Genomic DNA, 26704 nt, shown 5'->3' with positions numbered 1-26704 from the left:
AACCCCATACCTACTATGAAATAGGGTAGTGGATCTTTGATGTTATGGGGTCATCTCAGTCTCAGGACTTGAACCCTATTTTATTGAGCATCCAATATAGCTTGAATTATTTATTTTACACATCATTTTTTGATCATCTTTATCAAGGGTGCCAATCATTTTTGTTCGACCTGACTGTAAATATTGTAAAACTATTTTGTATCTAGGACTAGTTCAGACTTTTTTTGTTGTCAAATTAGCACCCTCGAAAGCCCCTTTAATATGATTTTAGAGCGAGACAACAATCTTGATAAATGTGATCGACTAATAGGTTGAAACTTTGAAGTGAACCCAGGTTGTCTGCACACGGCAAAACTGTGTTAGCCTGCTTTGTGTGTTTGCATGTACGTATTTCAGTCAATATTTTGGCGTGTGCTTTGGCTTGGCTCTGCTTAACCTTGCACCGACCTGATAATGTGACACTGCTTTCCCCACTGGACTGGAGGAATATATTTTTGCCGGTCTTGGCCGGCAAATGAGGTACATTCTGTTCCATTTGATTTGTGTGTGTGTGTCGAACACATGCGCGTATGTGGCTGTGTGTACGTGTGTTTGCATGCCAGGACTTGAAGACCTGTAAAGACAGCATACCAACACAACCCTGTCTCATTACATGTGTCCACCACTATCGGCCTGGGTCCTGAAGAACTGGCCGTAAGATTAACTTGTTCCCTTCTACTATGGCATTGTGGAGTCTTTTATAGTTCAATGAAGAAGCAGCAGACTGACTAACAGAAATGGAATGTTGACCATTCAAATGATTTGGCCTGAATTGTCTGTGAACAGCTTACGCTTTATTCCAGTGAGTGTTGATGGACCTCATTCCTTATTGACTGTCTATAGTGCTACCAAAGGGACCTTCGCTAGAAGCAGGGATATACAATGCCTTCAGAAAGTATTCACACCCCTTGACTTTTTCCATATTTTGTTGTTACAAAGTGGGGTTAAAATGGGTTTAATTGTCATTGGTGGTCAACAATCTACCAAAATATTCTAATGTAAATGAAACATTTGAAAATTATGAAAGATTTATGAAAGTAGTATTCGCCCCCTGAGACAATACATGTTAGAAATACCTTTTGTAGCGATTGCAGTTATGAGTCTCTAAGAGCTTTGAACACCTGGATTGTACAATATTTGGCCATTATTCTTTAAGAAATTCTTAAAGTTCTGTCAAGTTGGTTGTTGATCATTGCTAGAAAGCCATTTTCATGTCTTGCCATAGATTTTCAAGCTGATTTAAGTCAAAACATTTAAGTCAGGAACATTCAATATTGTCTTGGTAAGCAACTCCAGTATAGATGAGGCCTTATGTTTTAGGTTATTGTCCTGCTGAAAGGTGAATTGTTCTCCCAGTGTCTGTTGGAAAGAAGACTGAACCACGTTTTCCTCTAGAATTTTGCATGTGCTTAGCTGTATTCCATTTCTCAATATCCTAAAAAACTCCCTAGTCCTGGGCAATGACAAGCATACCCATAACATGATGCAGCCACCACCATGCTTGAAAATATGAAGAGTCGTACTCAGTGAAGTTGTTGTGTTGGATTTGCTCCAAACATAACGCTTTGTATTGTTGCAAACCGGATGTTCAAAATGTTCTGGAATATTTTTATTCTGAACAGGATTCCTTCTTTTCACGCTATCATTTAGGTAAGTATTCTGGAGTAACTACAATGTTGTTGATCCATCCACATTTTTATCACAACCATTCAACACTGTTTAAAATCACAATTGGCCTCATGGTGAAATCCCTGAGCAGTTTCCTTCCTCTCCAGCAACTGAGCCTGAATTTTTGTAGTGACTGGGTGTATTAATACATCATTAATAACTTAACCATGCTTTACACATCTACCAATTGGTGCCCTTTCTTTGTGAAGCATTGAAAAACCTCCCTTGTCTTTGTGGTTGAATGTGTGCTTGAAATTCACTACCTGACTAAGGGACCATACAATTATCTGTATGTGTGGGGTACAGAGAAGAGCTAGAGTCGATACAACTTACAGTGAGCTCCAAAAGGATTGGGACAGTGTCATGTTTTGTTGTTTAGGCTCTGAATTCCAACACTTCCGATTTGAAATAATACAATGACTGAGGTTAAAGTGCAGACTGTCACTGTAACGGCCGTTGGCGGCGGAAGAAGGTGAGGACCAAGGTGCAGCGTAGTATGTGTCCATATTTATTAAATGAACACGGAAATAACAAAATAACAAAGAGAAACAACTGAAAACAGTTCTGGCTGGTGCAGACACACAACAGAAAACAGAAAACAATCACCCACGAAACACAATAGAAAACAGGCTACCTAAATATGGTTCTCAATCAGGGACAACGATTGACAGCTGCCTCTGATTGAGAACCATACCAGGCCAAACACAGAAATAGCAAGTCACCTTTAATTTGAGGGTATTTTCATCCATATCTTGTGAATCATTAAGACATTTTTGTACATAGTCCCCCCATTTTAGGGGACCAAAAGTATTGGGACAAATTCACTTATGTGTGTTAAAGTAGTCAAAGGTTTTGTATTTGGTCCCATATTCCTAGCAGGAAATTATTACATTAAACTTGTGACTACAAACTTGTTGGATGCATTTGCTGTTTGTTTTGGTTGTGTTTCAGATTTTTTTTTCCCAATAGAAATGATTGGTAAATAATGTATTGTGTCATTTTGGAGTCACTTTTATTGTAAATAAGAATAGAGCAAGATGTGCTAACCTCTAAAACATTGCAATAACTGGGCAGGTTAGCATTTTTCGGGGGATGTTATTTATTATCTAAACTTTTCACTACTTTAGTACACATAAGTGCCTTTGTCCCAATACTTTTGGTCCCATCAAATCCCCCACTACAGTTGAAGTCGGAAGTTTACAGACACCTTAGCCAAATACATTTAAACTCAGTTTTTCACAATTCCTGACATTTAATCCAAGTAAAAATGCCCTGTCTTAGGTCAGTTAGGATCTCTACATTATTTTAAGAATGTGGAATGTCAGAATAATAGTAGAGAGAATGATTTATTTCAGCTTTTATTTCTTTCATCACATTCCCAGTGGGTCAATTAGTATTTGGTAGCATTGCCTTTAAATTGTTTAACTTGGGTCAAATGTTTTGAGTAGCCTCCCACAATAATTTGGGTGAATTTTGGCCCATTCCTCCTGACAGAGCTGGTGTAACTGAGTCAGGTTTGTAGGCCTCCTTGCTCGCACACACTTTTTCAGTTCTGCCCACAAATTTTCTATGGGATTGAGGTCAGGACTTTGTGATGGCCACTCCAATACCTTGACTTTGTTGTCCTTAAGCCATTTTGCCACAACTTTGGAAGTATGCTTAGGGTCATTGTCTATTTGGTAGACCCATTTGCAACCAAGCTTTAACTTCCAGACTGATGTCTTGAGATGTTCCTTCAATATATCCACATCATTTTCTTTCCTCATGATGCCATCTATTTTGTGAAGTGCACCAGACCCTCCTGCAGCAAGCACCCCCACAACATGATGCTGCCACCCCCGTGCTTCACGGTTAGGATGGTGTTCGTCGGCTTGCAAGCCTCCCCATTTTCTCTCCAAACATAACGATGGTCATTATGGCCAAACAGTTCTATATTTGTTTCATCAGACCAGAGGACATTTCTCCAAAATGTACGGTCTTTGTCCCCATATGCAGTTGTAAAACATAGTCTGTCTTTTTTATGGCGGTTTTGGATCAGTGGCCTTGCTAAGCGGCCTTTCAGGTTTTGCCAATATAGGACTCGTTTTGCTCTGGATATAGATACTTTTGTACCTGTTTCCTCCAGCATCTTCACAAGGTCCTTTGCTGTTGTTCTGCACCAAAGTACATTCATCTCTAGGAGACAGAACGCATCTCCTTCCTGAGTGGCATGACGACTGCGTGGTCCCATGGTGTTTATACTTGTGTATTATTGTTTGTACAGATGAACGTGGTACATTCAGGCATTTGTAAATTGCTCCCATGGATGAACCAGAATTGTGGAGGTCATGGCTGATTTCTTTTGATTTTCCCATGATGTCAAGGAAAGAGGCACTGTTTGAAGGTAGGCCTTGAAATACATCCACAGGCACACCTCCAACTGACTCAAATGATGTCAATTAGCCTATCAGAAGCTTCTAAAGCCATGACATCATTTTCTGGAATTTTCCAAGCTGTTTAAAGGCACATTCAACTTAAGTGTATGTATACTTTTGACCCACTGGAATTGTGATACAGTGAATTTTAAGTGAAATAATCTGTCTGTTAAAAATGGTTGGAAAAATGACTTGTATTTAATACCAGAGCTATTGATGTGATCCTTTCTGATTAGGCAGCTTAGACGAGTGGCAGAATGCACTGATTGAAGCAAACAGTTGCACTAATGTTTTAACTAACGGTTCAAAAAGACGAGCTGGAAAATGTTTGCTCCTAATGTTGGAAAGTTGGATGTGCACCGTGCAGCCATTTCGCTGTCATCTACTTTGAAAAGGTCAGGAGTTGGAGCCAGCGAAACTGGAGGTTGTGATTTTTCAGATCTCTGTTTGTGTTTTCCATTGGCAGTGATACGATTCTTGAAATATAATGAAAAAAAGGTTGAAGTAATTTGCCATGTTTGGAAGTTGTTTATGGAAGATGTTTCGTCCGTTATTTTCTGGCATTGGGCTGTTCGTGGTTACAGTACAAGATGTATCTGTTTGAACTAATCCATTTTCAAAATGGCCTCCAGGGATGTAGCAAATTTCCCTGTGAAATCTGCAGTAGGAAAGCCAGTGAACAAGGTTGAAGGCAGAGGAGTTGACCTGATGCACCATGACCACATGACTCAGCATAAAATTAAAACATTTTGTCAGAAGTCTTATGGCCCATATACTGTATCCATTTTCCTAGTCAGGTCACATGGTTATCAAAGCTTTGGGCCCTACTTACACACCCCTAAACCCCTCTTTCCCTCTCAGATATGAATGAGTGTGAGGAGACCAACGGTGGCTGTGAGACTTTGCGCTGCAACACCATTGGCAGCTTCTACTGCAAGTGTTCACTTGGACAGGTGCACAGGGAGGACGGCAAGACCTGCCAAGGTGAGTGCTGTCACCCGGTGATGTCACCTGTCACCTCACACTGGTCCCAGAAGCATCTGTGAATACAAGCCTGCAGTATCACTTAAAGGAATAGTTCACCCAAATTGCAAAATTACATATCGATTTCCTCACCCTGTAAGCAGTTTGTAATTTTGCAATTTTGCAATCTTTCCCTTTAAAACAGAATGGTATGGGTTCACAGAATTAACAAAGAATACTGTATAGCAGGGGTAGGCAACTAAATTCAACCGCAGGCCGATATTTGTCAGATGCGGATGATTGGGGGGTCGGAACGTAATTATAATAATATGTTCACCACTAAACCCCAAAAGAACAATTATTTTATACTTTGATTACATCGATGACCATCTAGATTATGAGATGAAAGGTTCTCCTCACCATAGCTTTAGCCACGTCATTAGTGCTTAGTTGTGGTGGTCTGTCTGATCTCAGCCAACCTTTTTGACGAATAGGAAGTGATTGCGCAAAGCAGTGTTATTACAAGGGGATCTCTGTAATTAGTGTGTCCTTACATGGACACGGCTTCAAAGGTGCCTCTCTCTACCTGATCTTTTACTTCCTGGACGTAGACTCGAATACACGTAGTTACCTCTGTTTAAGTTGGAATCTGTTGCGTTGAAACGGCCACGTCCGTCTGTTTGTGACATTACAACAACAAAGACTTTTACTTCAACAAATGAACACTGTTTTCTTCCCTCGGACATCATTGCACATCATTGCTCCCGTGACAGACAGTATGTACTATGATTTGTTTTATTACGATGCTGGATGCTCATCTCCTCCTTTTCAAAAACACAACACAAACAATAGCAAATGTGCCTGGGGCATCCAGTGGTGCTGTTTCACCTTTCGCGCATTTTAGCTTTAAAGATGGGTTCCGTTGCCCTCAAGACCAGCCGTGTCATTCTACCCAGCGTAACATAGTCCGACCTGGGATTTGAACTTGAGATCTGAATAGTTGAGGCCTCTGAATCCAGGCCGATATGTCTTAAAGTTTCAGAAAGGCGAATTGATGTCAAATTGTAACGTTAATGTAGCGTTAATCTGCCATACATGCATGGTTGTCTTTGTTCCCTGATTCATTGCACATACTAAAAAGGACGCAAAGTTGATGTTGTTGAATCTTTTCAGGGATACTGAGAGTTTTTGACTCAAAAACATTTGCCAGGTCAAATCTATGGAGAATATCCTTTAGTCCTTTGGCGTAATCTAGCTACATGGTAGTTTAGTGTCTAGCTAGCTACCTTCAAACCACACTAATTAACTCACCGACACACAGAGCCCCTCAGTGAGTAGAGCTGGAGCCGAGGATCACACATATACACTCTCTGATGCAACACATTTTGTTAGTGTCATTTTACCCTCCAAATCTTTCCTCTTCGTCTTCAGTGTCAAATCCAGAGGCACTTGACATGCTAATTAATTCCAAGGAGAGAGTCCTCAAGTTAGTTTGTCATTTAATAAAGTATATATTCAACCTCTCACATATCCATCGGAAATCAATTAATGACTCTTTTAATCCTTTGAATGTTCTTGACACAAAGAATTCACTGTTATTTTTACTTTTTGTCCAAAAGTGTTGGTCCCCTTGGGAGCGACTTATTCTTCGGTCATGGCAATGATAGCTATTTTCTCTATTACACTAGGAATCCCAACAGCCGCCTATTGAAATGAAAAGAAGAGGCAGATGTTTGGAAAGTCATTAAGAATGAAGAATGTCCTGTCCGGTTTACATTAAGTCTTGGCTTTTGAACTGCTATGTTTTCTTTCCTTGGCCTCATTATTCATAAGAAGCCTCCAGGAGCTGTGTCCATGCCGTGCTGTATTACAGTAAGCAGGAGTGTAGGTGTGTAGATGTGTCACGTATGCACGAGCATGTTGGGAACAATCTATACTGAGCCGCAGAAATGTAGTGGTGCTACAATGATTCTGTGTGTGTTTGCGTGCATGTTTGTGTGTGTTTGCATGTCCATGTGTGTGTTTGTGCTTGGTGCTCATGTGTGTCCTATTTAAGTCCAGACCTTTTGGCCTGAGGACAGTACCTATAAAAGACAGGAACAATTCATCCCAAGAGTCTCACTGCCATGGAAAAGACAGAGGATCCCTGAGGCAAAGCCAACATAAAATGCTCTCACTTCAAAGCAGGCCTTTAGCCTAGTCAATGGAGGTGCATTCAGGAAAGTATGAACCACTGTGATGTGAACAGCCCAATCTCTTTCTAATCATGTCCGACTGGCTGCTGAACAATGTCTAAGGTGTCGCAGAGTGTCTGGTTTGTATCATGGACTTATGGCACAGGTACACGAGCCAAGTATTTTTTGTGGTACTGTACGGTATCCATATTAGGACAGCCTCAGGAGGTGAGACATGACTGATACACCCCCACTGTGGTGAATGCTGCCTGCATGCTACATACGCAGCATCATCAACACAGCAACGTTTGAGGCTTGTGTGCCTGGGTCGTCTTTTTACACTAGTAAGGGCCGTAACTACATATGAGGATACAGAGGTTATAATAGCCTAATAAAAACATATATTTTGTACACAATAAAGAACATTTATTACGGGTCAACATCTAAATATTTCTCCCAGTGTTTATGAAAGCTCAGCATGCTTATATTCTTGATCTGACCGTTTTAATCGCATGTGACTTTTTGTGAATAAGTGGAATCATCAACGGTGGTTTATTCGTAATGATATCCTCTGTCCCCCCCCCGGATTTGCCTCACAGATTTTCCTTTTTAGCAGCACATTCACCACTCACCCAAACAGCAAAGTCCACCCTCTTGCAGTTCATGCAGAGGGCCTGATACGTGAAATGAACTACCCCCGAATTACCCCAGGTTGAGACTAGAGACGCTGCAGTGTGTTAGAACCATCCCACAACTCCTGCTTTGTCTACAGACATCCCCCAAACAAACAATGCAGGAGGAATGTAGGAGGAAGCATATAGGAGGATGCAGAGGAGACAGATAGAGAAGCATACTTATTAATGCCTAGGAATACACATTTAAATGGTATGGAATTTGAAGAAAATAGATATCTATGTAAAAGAGATTATGATTTTATGCAATTCATCATTACAACTGACTGAACAAAAAACAAATTTTATTGGTTGCATACACATATTTTGCAGATGTTATTGCGGGTGTAGCGAAATGCTTGTGTTTATAGCTCCAACAGTGCAGTAATATCTTATAATACACAACAATATACAGTCGCTGATGCTATGAACTTACAGCAGCTAATGCTGTCTTTTCTGATTGTTTTTTTTCTGTTCTCCACATTCTGTTCTCCACATTTGAAAGTGTTTTAAATGTATAGAAATGCAGTAAATGAGCTTCAACTTTAAAATGGTTTTACTTCAGGCTCTGTCATTCTATAGATGAGCTCACGTATGGCTTGCTTGGCACATCACTTGACCACACTATTACCGTGCTATTTCCCTCACTCAGCTGAAGTTGGTTATTCCCTCGCTGCTCCCATCCATGCACAGCAGTAGATGATTGAATACATCAAGAACAGCCCTTGCAAATCCCACAATGCCTTTAATGTCCAAAATGACATTAACGTGTTGATTTATGTCGGGCTTATAGCAATATACTTTGGACAAGGTTGATCGAGTCCATCATGTGAATAAATATTTGTTTTTAACAGTTTCATGTGTTGAATGTAGTTTAATGTGTTGAAATGCTTTTATTGTGGTGTAATTCAATATCTTGTGAACGTTCCTGTGTGGTTCAGTTGTTCGTGTTTCTCCGCTTCCGTAGAACTGTGCTTCTGTCATTGTATCTGAGGATGGAAGAAGGAGGGAGGGACATGGAGGAGGAGTGTGGACCTGCGTTCGGTGAATGGAGAGAGAGGAAGGGAGAATGAGAACGAGAGGAGGAGGAGGGATGAGGGAGGGTCTCCAACTAAAAGAGAGAAACATGCAGCATGTCTGTCAAAGCTGAGAGAGAGAGAGAGTTAGAGAGAGAGAGAGAGGAAATGCTGCCTGAAATAACAAAGAAAATGACTTACTATACTTAAACCCAGAGAGTCAACTGGTGCGGTGATCACACCTCCTTTGGGAGACTATCGACAGCTTGGTACAAGCTCTACTATTCTATCTACAAATCTTCTAACTTCCAAGCTTAGTTCTCTGTAGATACTTATCTCACACTTTCAGTGCTGTTAAGACCATGGCATCCCTAGGATGGGTCGTGGTGGTTCTAGTGGGCTTTTGGAGCCAGCTAAGCCCAGGTCAGGGAGCTAATAATGGGCCTGGCAGATACCGCTACCAGCGCAGGAACTGCTACACCTGCTTCTATGGATACAATGGCTACAACACGGGGCACACGGGGCACATGAAAGGTGCAGGTGAGTGAGAAGTATGTGCTGTGTGCACAGTGCCCTACCATAGTACAGTATATCAGTCCCCGTTGTGAGCAAGATCATATCTGTCATTGTGTGTAGAGTATGACATTAGACTTTGTCACTTGAACCTCCTGGAATGCAAGGGAACCTGTAGTTTTTATTGATTACATCTAAGAGATTATAATGCTGAATCAAGGCTTCTGTGTATACTGACATCTGACATGTAGACACATTATCAGTGTGTGTGTGTGTTTGTTTGTTACAAATACAATGCAATGCAACTTCATTGTCCCATATAGGGCTGTAAACCTACATTAATGGCTTAACCTGCATTTATTTGCATGTTTAAAATGGTAATGTGTGAGTGGAGTAATGGGACACGTATAAAGTACTTCGAAAGCAGGTAGGGATCAGGATACACTGCTGCTGCAGTTAAGGGGAATATACTGGAAGATGAGCTCTATGAGCCCTGTGTAGAAATGAAAGCGAGAGGGACAGAGAGAGAGAGAGCGAGAGAGATCATGCAAGTCTATATCGAGTTTGTCCTTCTTGATTACAGAGAGAATTACAAAATAACAAATATGTGACCAACCGGCTCGATTCGATCGTATGTAGCAAAACTTGAAATTGTGTTTTTTTTTTAACGTTGGATAAAAGTAGAGACTCAGAGCTAGAAAATGGTACATCATACACTACAGTTCAGGAACAATGGGAAAATAATTATGTTTTGAAAATTGATAAACTTTTGAGAAAATTGCCCTTGAATGTTTAAGTACACCTACTGGAGAGCTCTTCTCTGTCTACACCCATTCAGCATCTTCACACCTTCTTAAGCCTTAGCCCCACCCATCTTTTTAAGCATTCACATGTGAGGCCATGTGCTAAACAGAGTGACTACAGTAGTGTACTAAATAAACAAAGATTTCAAGACTAAAGGCTGGTTTATACTGTCTATCGACATGTCTGTATACAGTTGTCATAGTTACATCATGAGCATTCTATTGGTGTCCGACATCAAACTTGTTGTTGTTGTAATGAAAAAGGATAAACACAAAACGACAGGCTGCATGACATCAGCAGCCTGGTGGACCAAAATAACCTAACTGGTGTATTTTAACACCAATAAACCCATCCGTTTAACAATGAATTTAGTATATGTCAATCTAGCAAACTAGGCAACTAAAAGCAACTTTCTTAACAATGTTTTGTACTCCCTGACAAAAGGCCATGCAGCCGAAACACTTCCAAGTTTTTCAACTTTGTTTCCATTGAACATGCCATACAAATAAATACATTTTAATTCATTATATGAAGTGTGCCCTGGTCCTCCTTTCTTTTTAATGTTTTGGTTTGTGTCTAGCTTGTTAGTTTGCTAACTAGCTAACACTAAGTTAGCTGGCTAGCCAGTTAAAATAATGACCATATCATATAGCTGACAACGTCTTAACTTTAGCTAATTTGTATTCATTATTACAGGAAAATAAACTCAATTAAGATAATTATTTACAAGTTAATGGCGGGCTAATTACAGAAAATACTTGGACACTGTCTCGTTGGCCTAACGTTATATCCTAATTTGACTTTGGTGCAGGTCATGTTGTTCTTCACTTCTCTGGTAAACACACACTATATCAAATAAAATATAAGTTTATTGTCAGGATACAGAAGGTGTAAATGGTACAGTGAAATGGTTACTTGCATAGTGGAGTCTTCTGTTTAGACATGTAGCTAACTAACTAGCTAGCTAAACAATGAACCATAATCTTAACTCAACTTTTCTACCCTGCTTGAATCTACAGGTAGCTAAAGCTAACCAACCAGGTTTAATGTTAGCTAGCTAGCTAACATTAGGCTATAACTAGCAATGCAAATGGTTCTGAGATACAAATAATATTACTACACAGATGATACACATAACTTTAGCCAGTGAGCCAGCCAGCTAACATTAGCTAGCTAGCTAACAGTATGCTTTAACTTGAAATGAAAACAACTTTCTGACAAAATTAGAAACGTATGATATCTGAAAATATAGCTAGCTAGACTCTCTTAACGGAATACATGGATGAACGCTTCTCCCTCTCTGTCACGGATGCCATGGTTGCCCTTAGTTTGAAGATGTAATCCAGAGACAGGAGTTTTTTACAACAGCCTTCTGTGTGTTCTCTTTTCAACTCCCTCCACATATTTGCAATCAAATGCCTGAATTTTCTCCATCTCCTTAGCTATCATACTCTGCTTCTACTGGGCATTCCACAGATTTCAAAACTCGGTCCTCCAGAAAGTGGAGAGCATTAGCAACACTTTTGCAGTTCTTCATGATATCGTTAAAAAAGGCTGCTTTAGAAAGAATTACCAACATATACTGAGCAGCTCATGTTATAGACAGAAGCGTGCTACATAGCACACCAATTCAAACTCATCTCTCGGCATGTCCAGCCCATCCCCATCCATTCTCAGCCAATCATGGCTAGCGGGAAGGTTCCTGTCTTTTTCTGCTAAACCATCTCGGCTCGTAATTTAACAATTTTATTCGGATTTACAGATGGCATACAAGTTTGTTATTACGGCACATTGAAGTTCACACGTTCCAGAAGGCATTTCTACCAAATAACGCATTTTGATTTAAAAAAAATAGTTCATTCAAATACCTCTCCTGTGAAGTAGTGACGCTCGACATATGCCTAGTTTCCTGAAATGAGTCACATATAATTCCATTTACTGACCCCTGAAGCTCAATATTTTATAACAATCAAACAAGGAAGTGAATTGTTGGAGCGAAATTCCCTTACTTTCAGTCCCATGATAAATGTTAACTAGAATCACGAAATATTGACGTATTGAATATAATTATGAATATTGCATTTAGAATTATGGAGTATGATTGATGGAATCATGTTTTGAGTTTTCTATTATGTTATCATGGGTATTTGAAAGCAGTATGGAGCCTCACCTGGGCACACCCCTTTTTCCCTTGTTCCCCTTTCCTATACCTATTTAGTGGTATGGTACTATGGCCCCAGTTATGGAGGGGTGCCATACAGTTTTTGACTACTACATGTTTAAATCCGATCGCTTATGCTTTGATCGTGGATCGACTATAGCCTATGAAATTACCGTTGTTTGGAAACATGAAACCTTTTGTTTGGAGAATCATTTTTTTGTTTTCATACAATCAAGGCTTGAGACTCTCCTTTTTTGGTTGCTTTGGAAGCGGGTCTGACTGTGGCATCACATACCTGTAGCCTCGAGGCAAGTTTTGAATTGGATTACATATTGCCTTCATAACAATGTTTTACAGCTGTCAAAGCTTCATCCTCCTAAATTGGAAAAATCAACATGATGATGGGATGGCCGTCATGGAAAAAAGGAAAGGAAAAACCATTGTCCTTGGATGCTTTAAGCATCTAAGTATGGTGTGTTTTTGCTACGGCCACACTCAGAACACAGAGGAAATCGTATGACTTACATGAAAAAGCAAATTCTCCGACACGAAATCCCTAGATGGTGTAACCCGCGTCAGCATCAGGGGAGGGTGATGTGAGAGTGTGAGCTGTATGTTTTAGATTAGAGATTATAAACTACCTGGCATAGTCAATCTGCAGATGCAGCAGTTTCTCTGTTGTTTCTTTGACTGGATGAATTCCTGGGATCCTCCTGATTTATGACAGTTGGACTTTGTTGCTTTTTTTTTATGCGTCTTATCATTGTCCAGTAAGAGTATGGCAAGGACAGGAAGATCCTGGCATCAGATCACACATGCCGATGCATGGACACAGGCAAGAACACACGCACCCATGCACACACATTTAGGTGCAAACGTACACACACACACACAAACACATGCACACACGCACACATACATTCACACACACATATGCCAATATTACTTCCCAAAACCAAGGTTCTGCTGCACTCCATACGCCTCATCTTTAAACACGGAGTGATTGAACCACAGAAGACCACAATCTTGTAACCACCAAGATACATACTATCATCTCAGCCAAGTGTGTTCATGGTTCCAGTTTCAATCATGTTGATGCTGGCTGGAAGTGTGAGAGCGACCCTAAGGCAGCTGTTTAGGACATTACAATTGTGTTTTGTTGTGCTAGTCTGTGTGAATTTCATGGCTGTTAATGAGAGTTCAATGAGAAGTGAATGACTGTGAGGTCAGGGAGAGAAGTTGGTCAGAGCAACAGGGGCCAGAGGCTGATTTCCTTGACGGATTGCTCTTGCTCTCTTGCTGCAGTTGTTCTTTCTCAATTCAATAAAAAAAAGGCTTTTATTGGCATGGGAAACATATGTTTACATTGCTAAAGCAAGTGAAATAAACAATCAGAAATTAACAGTGAACATTACACTCATGAATGTTTCAGAGGAATAGAGACATTTTAAATGTTATATTATGGCTATGTACAGTGCTGTAACAATGTGCAAATAGTTGAAGAACAAAAGGGAAAATAAATAAACAGATAAATATGGGTTGTGTATACAATGGTGCTTCATTGATTGCCCTTTTCTTGTGGCAACAAGTCACAAATCTTGATGCTGATGGCGCAGTGTGGTATTTCACCTAATAGATATGTGAGTTGATCAAAATGAGATTTTTATTCTTTATGGGTCTGTGTAATCTGAGGGAAATATGTGTCTCCAGTATGGTCATACATTTGGCAGGAGGTTAGGAAATGCAGCTCTGATGTTGGGCGATTAGGCCTGGCTCGCAGTCGGCGTTCCAATTCATCCCAAAGGTGTTCGATGGGGTTGAGGTCAGGGCTCTGTGCATGCCAGTCAAGTTCTTCTACACCGATCTTGACAAATCATTTCAGTATGGACCTCACTTTATGCACGGGGGAATTGTCATGCGGAAACAGGGAAGGGCCTTCCCCAAACTGTTGCCACAAAGTTGGAAGCACAGAAACATCTAGAATATCATTGTATGCTGTATCGTTAAGATTTCCCTTCACTGGAACTAAGGGGCCTAGCCCGAAGTATGAAAAATAACCCCAGACCATTATTCCTCCTCCATCAAACTTTACAGTTGACACTATGCATTCGGGCAGGTAGCGTCCTCCTGGCATCCGTCAAACCCAGATTTGTCCGTCGGACTTCCAGATAGTGAAATGTGATTCATCATTCCAGAGAACGCGTTTCCACTCCTCCAGAGTCCAATGGCGGCGAGCTTTACACTTCAGTCAATGCGTGGCATTGCGCATGGTGATCTTAGCCTTGTCTGCGGCTGCTCGGCAATGGAAACCCGTTTCATGAAGCTCCCGACGAACAGGTCTTGTGCTGACGTTGCTTCCAGAGGCAGTTTGGAACCCAGTAGTGAGTGTTGCAACCGGCCTACATGCTTCAGCACTCGGTGGTCCAGTTCTGTGAGCTTGTGTGGACTGCCACTTCGTGGTTGAGCCGTTGTTGCTCCTTGACATTTCCACTTCACAATAACAACACTTACAGCTAACTGAAGCAGCTCTAGCAGGGCAGAAATTTGACAAACTGACTTTTTGGAAAGGCGGTGCCACATTGAAAGTCACTGAGCTCTTCAGTACGGCCATTCTACTGCTAATGTTTGTCTATAGAGATTGCATGGCTGTGTGCTTGATTTTACACATCTGACAGCAATGGGGGTGGCTGAAATATCCAAATCCATTCATTTGAAGGGTGTCCACATACTTTTTTGTGTATTTTCCCTTTTCATCTGTGCTATGACTAAAGCACTGGGTTTTTTCATGACGGGTCATGTGAATTGGAAACACTCCTTGCCTAAGGTGGATCAAACCCTTTCAAACTACCACAAACCCATTCTGAATCTGATATCAAAAGAGCCAGAGACAACTTACATGGACAACACACTCTGTAGTTTAGTGAACTATTATATCAGGGCAGAGCGTTATGCAAAGAATAGTTACAATGTCTTTAAACATAAATTCCTCTACTTTTCAACCTCATATCATTATGTCCAGCACAACATCAGTGTCTACATATGTAAAAACGGCGCGTTCCAGACTTGGAGCATCGGTACTGCTTGCCATGCAGTAGCAGAGCGAACAGTCTATGACTTGGGTGTCTGGAGTTTTTTAAAACAATTTTAAGGGTCTTCCTATGACACTGCCTGGCATAAAATTCCTAGCTCGGCCCCAGTGATGTACTGGGCCGTACGCAATACTCTCTGTAGCTCCTCTCTGTAGCGGTCGGATGCCAAGTAGTTGCCATACCAACATGTGATGCAGCCAGTCAAGATGCTCTAGAACTTTGAGGATCTGAGGCCCATAACAAATCCTTTCAGCTTCCTGAGCGAGAAGAGGTGTTGTCGTGCCCTCTTCACAACTGTGTTGGTGTGTGTAGATCATGATCAAATCAAATCAAATTTATTTATATACCCCTTCATACATCAGCTGATATCTCAAAGTGCTGTACAGAAACCCAGCCTAAAACCCCAAACAGCAAGCAATGCAGGTGTAGAAGCACGGTGGCTAGGAAAAACTCCCTAGAAAGGCCAAAACCTAGGAAGAAACCTAGAGAGGAATCAGGCTATGTGGGGTGGCCAGTCCTCTTCTGGCTGTGCCGGGTGGAGATTATAACAGAACATGGCCAAGATGTTCAAATGTTCATAAATGACCAGCATGGTCGAATAATAATAAGGCAGAACAGTTGAAACTGGAGCAGAAGCACAGTCAGGTGGAAGTTGAAACTGGAGCAGCAGCATGGCCAGGTGGACTGGGGACAGCAAGGAGTCATCATGTCAGGTAATCCTGGGGCATGGTCCTAGGGCTCAGGTCCTCCGAGAGAGAGAAAGAAAGAGAGAAGGAGAGAATTAGAGAACGCACACTTAGATTCACACAGGACACCGAATAGGACAGGAGAAGTACTCCAGATATAATAAACTGACCCCAGCCCCCCGACACATAAACTACTGCAGCATAAATACTGGAGGCTGAGACAGGAGGGGTCAGGAGACACTGTGGCCCCATCTGAGGATCCGATGATGGATCCTTAGTGATGTCGACACCGAGGAACTTGAAGCTTTTGACCCGTTCCACTACAGCCCCGTCGATGTGAATGGGGGCATGCTCTGCCCTTTGTATCCTGTAGTCCACAATCATTTCCTTTGTCTTCATGACATTGAGGTAGAGGTTTTTTGAGAGGTTGTTGGCCCACCAGAGGTTGGTTCAACCTGAGCGCTACAGTGGCGCTCATCGTAGGAACTGATTGCCTGTCAAATCCATATATTCAATCACTAAATCAAGTACTTTCAAAATGTTAATTGAAAATCATATCCTCCTTTTCATGAAGTAGATTTTACGGCATGTCACTCATTCTACTGCGCTCTATTCTAACCAAACCTGCATTACCAGTTCATATCAGTAGGAATCACTATGCACTGGCTTGTAGAAAAAAAACGGATGATAGCTGCCTGTCTCTGTATTTGTGAACGTTATGGTCAATTCTCTCTTTCTGCATTAGCCGTCCATCTGTTATGGTTGAACAAATGTGTTCATACTGTTTGTGTAAACTGCTCTGTGGCAGAATTGGTAGGTTTTTTACTTTAAAGACAGTGACATCTGCACCACCAACGATAGTGATTAATCACCTGTAGTGGAAATACAATTATATTACTGGAACATTACTGGACTAACATTTTTACATTGACATTTTTAGACATTTAGCAGGTCTTATCCAGAGCGACATACAGTAGTGAGCACATATATTTTCATGCTTTCTTCATACTAGTCCCCCATGTTGACTGACTAACCTCTTCAGGAACTTCAGTCTCCCTTGACCTTGGGTAGCAAGCAGGAGATAATTTCATCTTCTTTATCCTGTGCCAAACACATTTATTATATTATATCATTGCGAGCTCACAGAACAGGGCTCCGGGCAGCCGAGCGGAAATGGAGGAAAACTCGCCTCCCTGCGGAGCTGGCATCCTTTCACTCCCTCCTCTCTACATTTTCCTCTTCTGTCTCTGCTGCTAAAGCCACTTTCTACCACTCTAAATTCCAAGCATCTGCCTCTAACCCTAGGAAGCTCTTTGCCACCTTCTCCTCCCTCCTGAATCCTCCCCCCCCCCCTCCTCCCTCTCTGCAGATGACTTCGTCAACCATTTTGAAAAGAAGGTCGACGACATCCGATCCTCGTTTGCTAAGTCAAACGACACCGCTGGTTCTGCTCACACTGCCCTACCCTGTGCTCTGACCTCTTTCTCCCCTCTCTCTCCAGATGAAATCTCGCGTCTTGTGACGGCCGGCCGCCCAACAACCTGCCCGCTTGACCCTATTCCCTCCTCTCTTCTCCAGACCATTTCCGGAGACCTTCTCCCTTACCTCACCTCGCTCATCAACTCATCCCTGACCGCTGGCTACGTCCCTTCTGTCTTCAAGAGAGTGAGAGTTGCACCCCTTCTGAAAAAACCTACACTCGATCCCTCCGATGTCAACAACTACAGACCAGTATCCCTTCTTTCTTTTCTCTCCAAAACTCTTGAACGTGCCGTCCTTGGCCAGCTCTCCCGCTATCTCTCTCAGAATGACCTTCTTGATCCAAATCAGTCAGGTTTCAAGACTAGTCATTCAACTGAGACTGCTCTTCTCTGTATCACGGAGGCCCTCCGCACTGCTAAAGCTAACTCTCTCTCCTCTGCTCTCATCCTTCTAGACCTATCGGCTGCCTTCGATACTGTGAACCATCAGATCCTCCTCTCCACCCTCTCCGAGTTGGGCATCTCCAGCGCGGCCCACGCTTGGATTGCGTCCTACCTGACAGGTCGCTCCTACCAGGTGGCGTGGCGAGAATCTGTCTCCTCACCACGCGCTCTCACCACTGGCGTCCCCCAGGGCTCTGTTCTAGGCCCTCTCCTATTCTCGCTATACACCAAGTCACTTGGCTCTGTCATAACCTCACATGGTCTCTCCTATCATTGCTATGCAGACGACACACAATTAATCTTCTCCTTTCCCCCTTCTGATGACCAGGTGGCGAATCGCATCTCTGCATGTCTGGCAGACATATCAGTGTGGATGACGGATCACCACCTCAAGCTGAACCTCGGCAAGACGGAGCTGCTCTTCCTCCCGGGGAAGGACTGCCCATTCCATGATCTCGCCATCACGGTTGACAACTCCATTGTGTCCTCCTCCCAGAGCGCTAAGAACCTTGGCGTGATCCTGGACAACACCCTGTCGTTCTCAACTAACATCAAGGCGGTGGCCCGTTCTTATAGGTTCATGCTCTACAACATCCGCAGAGTACGACCCTGCCTTCAGCGCAGGTCTAATCCAGGCACTTGTCATCTCCCGTCTGGATTACTGCAACTCGCTGTTGGCTGGGCTCCCTGCCTGTGCCATTAAACCCCTACAACTCATCCAGAACGCCGCAGCCCGTCTGGTGTTCAACCTTCCCAAGTTCTCTCACGTCACCCCGCTCCTCCGCTCTCTCCACTGGCTTCCAGTTGAAGCTCGCATCCGCTACAAGACCATGGTGCTTGCCTACGGAGCTGTGAGGGGAACGGCACCTCAGTACCTCCAGGCTCTGATCAGGCCCTACACCCAAACAAGGGCACTGCGTTCATCCACCTCTGGCCTGCTCGCCTCCCTACCACTGAGGAAGTACAGTTCCTGCGCAGCCCAGTCAAAACTGTTCGCTGCTCTGGCCCCCCAATGGTGGAACAAACTCCCTCACGACGCCAGGACAGCGGAGTCAATCACCACCTTCCGGAGACACCTGAAACCCCACCTCTTTCAGGAATACCTAGGATAGGATAAAGTAATCCTTCTCACCCCCCTTAAAATATTTAGATGCACTATTGTAAAGTGGCTGTTCCACTGGATGTCTTAAGGTGAACGCACCAATTTGTAAGTCGCTCTGGATAAGAGCGTCTGCTAAATGACTTAAATGTAAATGTAAAATTTATTCAAGGAGTCTAAATTGTGAACGTTAGCGGCTGGCTGCATGATCGCATCAACCTAGTTAGCTAATGTTAGCTCGCTAGCTAGCTATTTAGCTAGGCTACTCTAAAGCTAATGTTAGTCGTTTTCTTAGCTAGCTATAGATTAGAACATTCTAGCTAGTTTTAGAGGATGAATGCTTTGATTAACTGCTTTTATTAACACACCTTGTTTTCCATGAACATGTGTGTTCACTCTCTCATGAGGCAGGCAATCAAGCAGACAGGAGAGGAGGGTTTCCACTAAATCACAGCCACAAAGTCAGATTCTACAGACTAGAGAGGAGTGTGAGCGAAGAAAGAAATCGAGTTAAACAACAAGTTGTTTGTGCAGCTAAACTAGTTGTTAACAGGTGTGGTTGATGAGGCTCTGTAGGCTGTAGCTAGGAGACCACTGTGACTGACAGGTGAGTTCACCTGTCGCAGTGAGCGTGGGGGTTACCGCGTGAAATGACAGGGACGGGGTTGCATCCACTAGGCAAAACTGAGGTGAACAAGCTAAAATTGGGAGAGACACTGTATGAATATGTCTGGTAAACGTGTTCAGTGTTTTGAAAGTAGTGTGACAGCGCCACACCAGATGAAAAAGTATTGGGGGAAATGCTGTCTCACCACATGTTTTCCGGCTGCTCTGGTGTCAAGTAATTGTCTTTTTGTTTTTTCATGATTTGGTTAGGTCTAATTGTGTTGCTGTCCTGGGACTTTTTAAAATTTATTTTACCTTTATTTAACTAGGCAAGTAAGTTAAGAACAAATTCTTATTTTCAATGACGGCCTAGGAACAGTGGGTTAACTGCCTGTTCAGGGGCAGAACGACAGATTTGTACCTTGTCAGCTTGGGGATTTGAACTTGCAACCTTCCGGTTAGCTAGTCCAACGCCCTAACCACTAGGCTACCCTGCCGCCCCCAGACTCTGTAGGATCTGTTTGGGGACTCTTCTCTTCGTTAATCTCTCTGTAGGTGAGAGCTTTGTTATGGAAGGTTTGAGAATCGCTTCCTTTTAGGTGGTTGTAGAACTCACTGGCTCTTTTCGCACACACACCCTCATACACATACAGTGTGTCAATTGAGCCTCTTGCCAAGATCTGTCAGGGGGGGGGTCCTCATCAGCCTGTAGTGCCTGAATGTGTCACGTTCTGACCATAGTTGTTTTTTGTTTTCTTTGTTTTAGTGCTGGTCAGGACGTGAGCTCAGTGGGCATTCTATGTTGTGTGTCTAGTTTTCCCGTTTCTATGTTTGGCCTGATATGGTTCTCAATCAGAGGCAGGTGTTAGTCATTGTCTCTGATTAGGTAGCCTGTTTTGTGTTGGGTTTTGTGGGTGGTTGTCTTCTGTCTTCGTGTGTCTGCACCAGACAGAACTGTTTCGGTTTTTTCCACATTTGTTGTTTTGTATTTTGTAGTGTTCACGTTTATCTTCTTTATTAAACATGATGAACACTAACGACGCTGCGCTTTGGTCCTCTCCTTCGTCCACAGAAGAAAGCCGTTACAGCATGTGTTTGATTAGTACGCTGTTTGGGAGGCTCACTTTGTATACACTGTATATGTAAATGTGTAGACTATGTACTCTATACAGTGTAATATAATGTTCTTTAATGTACTGAAACTGGAGGCTATTCTGCACAGACACATAAGCAAATACACAGTATGTTACTGTAGCGCCCAGAGAGAACAGATTCTGATGGAAATGGGCTGTTTTCTGTTCCTTATTCTCCTGCTTTATTAACAATTCTGAGGTTGGATTGTGTGTGTGTGTGTGTGTGTGTGTGTGTGTGCGCACGCACGCACCTGAGTGTGCGTGCTTGTGAGAGCTTGCCAGTGTGTGCTTGCCAGTGTGTGAAGTCTGCGTGGCATGTTTCATGAATCCCTGCTTTCCATCCGTGTTGATGTGGCTTTGGATTTTATCTCCTTGTTGGCAGTGTCCTATGAAAACATGCCACGTCTTGCATACACGAACAGCCTTAATAAAATGCCTCAAAGCAGCATGATTGATGAAACAATGATTATTTTTCAAATTGAAATGCATACTCCCCACTTTGTTGTGGAGTCGACGTTCACAACCCGTGAACGGCCATTTTGTCTGCCATCGTTTCATATGAGCGTCATCTTCACCTTCATGCTTCACCCTGTAATTATCAAGAGGATATAAGGTTGTGGAGCTGATGCTTAGACCAGATCCTGTTCAGTAGTAATGTGAAGAAAAACGTTAACGCTGTTAACCTCCCTCTTAAAAAAATGACTGATGCCTTTGCCCGTTGGGGTAAGAAACATATCGTATGTCAAAGTGCCTACCCCCCTTAAGACAATGATTTGCAACCCAGATATCTTGCCAACAGAATGTTAATATGGTTGCCAGCGCAGTGAGAAATACATTAGTAGCGCCTATCGTACAGTATATCATCACAGAGAGGCTGCTGGCCATTTAAGTTTGGTGGCCCCCAGGGGTCAGACATAATTATTTATCTCATGGAGGAGAATAGGCAGGCCTTTAATCATCATCACAGGAGTACTACCAAGTCCTGAGTGCAATCAGGCCCTTTTATCATGGGCAGCCTCAGAGAGTGTGCCAAACTGTCTGATGAGCTGTCTGGACAAGTCTGCCTTCCTTCTTCAGAGAGAGACTGACCTCTAATCAATGCTGCAGTCAAGTGCACTTGACTGTGCTCTTACACCCTACCTTACCCTCTACCTTACAGCACCCCATGGGGTGGTCTGGCACTGCTTTGTGTTTATCAAGAAAGGCCACCCATTCCATCACTGTTAAAGGGCAATATTTCAGCACTTTTCAACCTCATAGTTACTATCTCCAGCGCCATAGCATTGTCTACATATGTGAAAACAGCCATTTGGGAAGAACCATGATGTTAAGATGAGCTCTTTTTAGTTGGTTATTTTTCTTCTTAACCAATTGGTTTCTGTATACATGTACAGTTGGTAATGTGTCATTCACTTGACATATGAGTGTTTCACTTTGAGTAATGCTGCTTTACGAGGTACGAGGTAGACGGTAGACGGCAAACCAGATGTCATTGTTTTCAATGAGAGAACGATTGTAAATGCCATTGAGGTTGGCTGGCGGTGAATGCCATCAGCCGCCACGGTAGATGGGACTTGCCGCCAGAGTTAAAATATTTAAACTTTTGCCCTCTGCCATAGTGTTGTTCTCTACCGGATGTGTGTTTACTGAAATCACCATAGCAACGCATACTGTTGTGCTGGCTTGCTTTTGCCATCATTTTCTTTCTTGCTTTCTTGTCCTGATATCCCAACTGGTAGGACGTTTTTTGCATCCCTCATCTAAACGCAGCATGACTCTTTGTTTGGCTCCTGACTGTTAAAGCAATGAAACTAAGACCCCTGCACCCTTAATTTCTTAGCTTCATCGTGGCGTCCTTCTGCTTACATCTCTTGTCGTTCCACTAATTTCTGTGTATAAATCCTTATAGCATTTACATGCTGCGTCTGGGAACAGCTGCGTCTGGGAACAGCTGCGTCTGGGAACATGGAATATGTCTGGGAACAGCTGCGTCTGGGAACAGCTGCGTCTGGGAACAGCTGGGTCTGGGAACAGCTGCGTCTGGGAACAGCTGCGTCTGGGAACATGGAATGTGTCTGGGAACAGCTGCATCTGGGAACAGCTGGGTCTGGGAACAGCTGGGTCTGGGAACAGCTGCGTCTGGGAACAGCTGCGTCTGTGAAAAGCTGCGTCTGGGAAAAGCTGCGTCTGGGAACAGCTGCGTCTGGGAAAAGCTGCGTCTGGGAACATGGAATGTGTCTGGGAACAGCTGCGTTTGGGAACAGCTGCGTCTGGGAACAGCTGCGTCTGGGAACAGCTGCGTCTGGGAACAGCTGCGTTTGGGAACAGCTGCGTCTGGGAACAGCTGCATCTGGGAACATGGAATGTGTCTGGGAACAGCTGCGTCTGGGAACAGCTGCGCCTGGGAACATGGAATGTGTCTGGGAACAGCTGCGTCTGGGAACAGCTGCGTTTGGGAACAGCTGCGTCTGGGAACAGCTGCGTCTGGGAACAGTTGCGTTTGGGAACAGCTGCGTCTGGGAACATGGAATGCGTCTGGGAACAGCTGCGTCTTGGAACAGCTGCGTCTGGGAACATGGAATGTGTCTGGGGTTCATACAATTTGAGGATGAAAATACAATTTGAGGATGAAAGGGACAGCTTCGTAAAATAAAGACATTTGATTTACAAACGGTTTGTTTTGTCTGTTAATGGACTTTCAGATCATTTGAACTGACAACCTTGACCTCACCCAGACACAACACTTGATTAGGCTATTTGGCCCAGTGCCTCATGAAGTGCAGTTATTCCCGCGTATGTACATTATATAAATACCGCTGGCCAACACTCTGCTCTGACACACAAACAAAATGTTCAAATGTTTCCCTCCTCTCGATAAATAGATTGAGCGTTGCTGTAACACTCCAAACCCCTCATGCTACCGAGATAAATCCACTGGTACGATCAACAATGCCTGACACACTAAATCCCCGGCTGATTACCAGGCATTTACTGCTTATCACACTGCCCAGTTTTAATGGCCACTGGGCCACTCTCCACTCCTGGGCCAAAGCCAGATCCTTCCTTTTGCCTTTTATAAATTCCTCTGGTGGCTCATTCAGGCCCCCACGTGGACCCTAATATAGCACCAGATGCAAAAACAACAGAGGACATCTGAGTTTAACAACGTTTGTGTCAAAAGCCAAATACCTTCTATTTCTTGTTCTGGCTTTCATGGTTTTGTTTTGGTGCTCTCTGGTCATGTTGACGTTGGAAGTTTAGTGGATGTCTGCATGTCAGATGGTTTTTCATAGGCTTGAAAGGCAAGCCTCGTGACCACAGTGTCTTGAAATGATAACAGTAATGCGTGTCAGTGTCGTTATGGAATGCTGCTTGACATTGTGGAACAATGTTTGTTTATCAAAGAAACTGAGGAAAACATGTTTGTTCTTCAGAAACCCCAAATGGAGAATAAGCTTTCGTCGTTCTTAGAAAAAATGTAACTTGATGGCTTTGATAAAGTCAACAATAGAGACATACTGTACTTGTCGTGGCTGCTGTTTGCTGCCACGTGTCTTGTTGATTGTAGTGATGTGGCTCCTTAAAGGTTAGCTTATAGAGCAATATCCACTGTGCTGGGAAGAAACTGTTATGTTGTTGATAGGCACAGGTTTGTGCTGAGCATGTATTGTCCCCTGGTAGTGCTCTTTGAAGAAGTATTATTCAGAAGAGAGGACCTTCAAACGGGTCCCTGACGGACACCTAATGTCATAGAGGCCCCTGGATAAGGTTTTAATAGAGGCATAGAGAATCATTGACCTTTAACCTGTTAAGGATAGATAAAACTTATGGAGAGGAACTGGATGACATGTTTACAGCCTTTGAGGAGGCTTGGATGGGCCCTTGGTTCATTTTCCATTGCCATTCCTGATCCAGGGAGTAACGCTAACTTTTGTTGAAATAAATGGGATAGATATACTCCATCGTAGTGGTTGGTTGTCAAGATGCCATAGGCTTTCTAACTTTTGATGGAATTTTCGCAGGGCGTCTGTCGTTAGACTGGCTGGTTTTGTGTGAATGTGTGTGCGTGTGCGTGTGTGTGTGTGTGTGTGTGTTTACTGGCCCTCCAGTGCTTGCTTTGCTAATTGTTCTGGCCTTTGTCCATCTGTCTCCTGTTACCACCTGGCCCCGATGAGATTGGCATGCGACTGTATTTCTTGCTGATTCCTCTGTGTGTCTAAGGCTTCTCTATAATAAGCTTGTAGAGCTTCTGGGGCTTAGGCAGAGCTTTTCCACTGCAATACACTGTATAGCGAGAGCAGGGCTTCTGGGTTACACTGTACAGTGAGAACTCTTCCAATATAATACATTGTACAGCGAGATCTCTTCCACTACAATACACTGTACAGAGAGAGCTCTTCCACTACAATACACTGTGCAGCAGAGCTATTCCACTACAGTACACTGTATAGCAGAGCTCTTCCACTACAATATACTGTACAGCAGAGCTCTTCCACTACAATACACTATACAGCAGAGCTCTTCCACTACAATACACTGTATAGCAGAGCTCTTCCACTACAGTACACTGTACAGCGAGATCTCTTCCACTACAATACACTGTACAGCGAGAGCTCTTCCAATACAATACACTGTACAGCGAGATCTCTTCCACTACAATACACTGTACAGCGAGAGCTCTTACAATACAATACACTGTACAGCGAGAGCTCTTCCACTACAATACACTGTACAGCAGAGCTCTTCCATTACAATACACTGTACAGCAGAGCTCTTCCACTACAATACACTGTAGAGAGAGCTTTCCCACTACAATACACTGTACAGCGAGATCTCTTCCACTACAATACACTGTACAGCGAGAGCTCTTACAATACAATACACTGTACAGCGAGAGCTCTTCCACTACAATACACTGTACAGCAGAGCTCTTCCACTACAATACACTGTACAGCAGAGCTCTTCCACTACAATACACTGTACAGAGAGAGCTTTTCCATTACAATGCACTGTACAGCGAGAGCTCTTACAATACAATACACTGTACAGCGAGAGCTCTTCCACTACAATACACTGTACAGCAGAGCTCTTCCACTACAATACACTGTACAGCAGAGCTCTTCCACTACAGTACACTGTATAGCGAGAGCAGGGCTTCTGTGATACACTGTATAGCGGGAGCTCTTCCACTACAATACACTGTACAGCAGAGCTCTTCCACTACAAGACACTGTACAGAGAGAGCTTTTCCATTACAATGCACTGTACAGCAGAGCTCTTCCACTACAATACACTGTGCAGCAGGGCTTTTCCACTACAGTACACTGTATAGCGAGAGCAGGGCTTCTGTGGTAGACTGTATAGCGAGAGCTCTTCCACAACAATACACTGTACAGCAGAGCTCTTCCACTACAATACACTGTAAGGAGATAGCTCTTCCACTACTATACACTGTATAGCGAGAGCTCTTCCACTACAGTACACTGTACAGCAATCACACTGATTTGTATATTACTTGCAGTATGTTTTTCACCCTCTGGTCTTTGTCATTTCTTGGCCACAGATGTTGACGAGTGTCAGGTCCACAACGGAGGCTGCCACCACCGATGCGTCAACACCAGAAGTTCGTTCTACTGCGAATGCAACCCAGGCACCCGCCTGCACACAGATGGCCGGACATGCATTGGTAAGGAGTAGTGTGAAATTGCCTTTAGACCAGTGGTTCCAAAACTATGGGTCTCCT

The 26704-nt window shown here is 43.2% G+C and overlaps 1 pseudogene; it reads left to right on the top strand.

The window, feature by feature from the left end:
* The first annotated feature begins 9063 nt into the window (after nucleotides 1-9063).
* Nucleotides 9064-26704, top strand: part of LOC115102611 (multiple epidermal growth factor-like domains protein 6) — a 113278-nt pseudogene continuing 95637 nt past the window's right edge.

The sequence above is a fragment of the Oncorhynchus nerka genome, linkage group LG20, assembly GCF_034236695.1.
Source record: "Oncorhynchus nerka isolate Pitt River linkage group LG20, Oner_Uvic_2.0, whole genome shotgun sequence".
Classification (NCBI taxonomy): Eukaryota; Metazoa; Chordata; class Actinopteri; order Salmoniformes; family Salmonidae; genus Oncorhynchus; species Oncorhynchus nerka.
The sequence above is the reverse complement of the archived record's forward strand: the minus strand, read 5'-3'. Positions and strand labels throughout refer to the sequence as shown.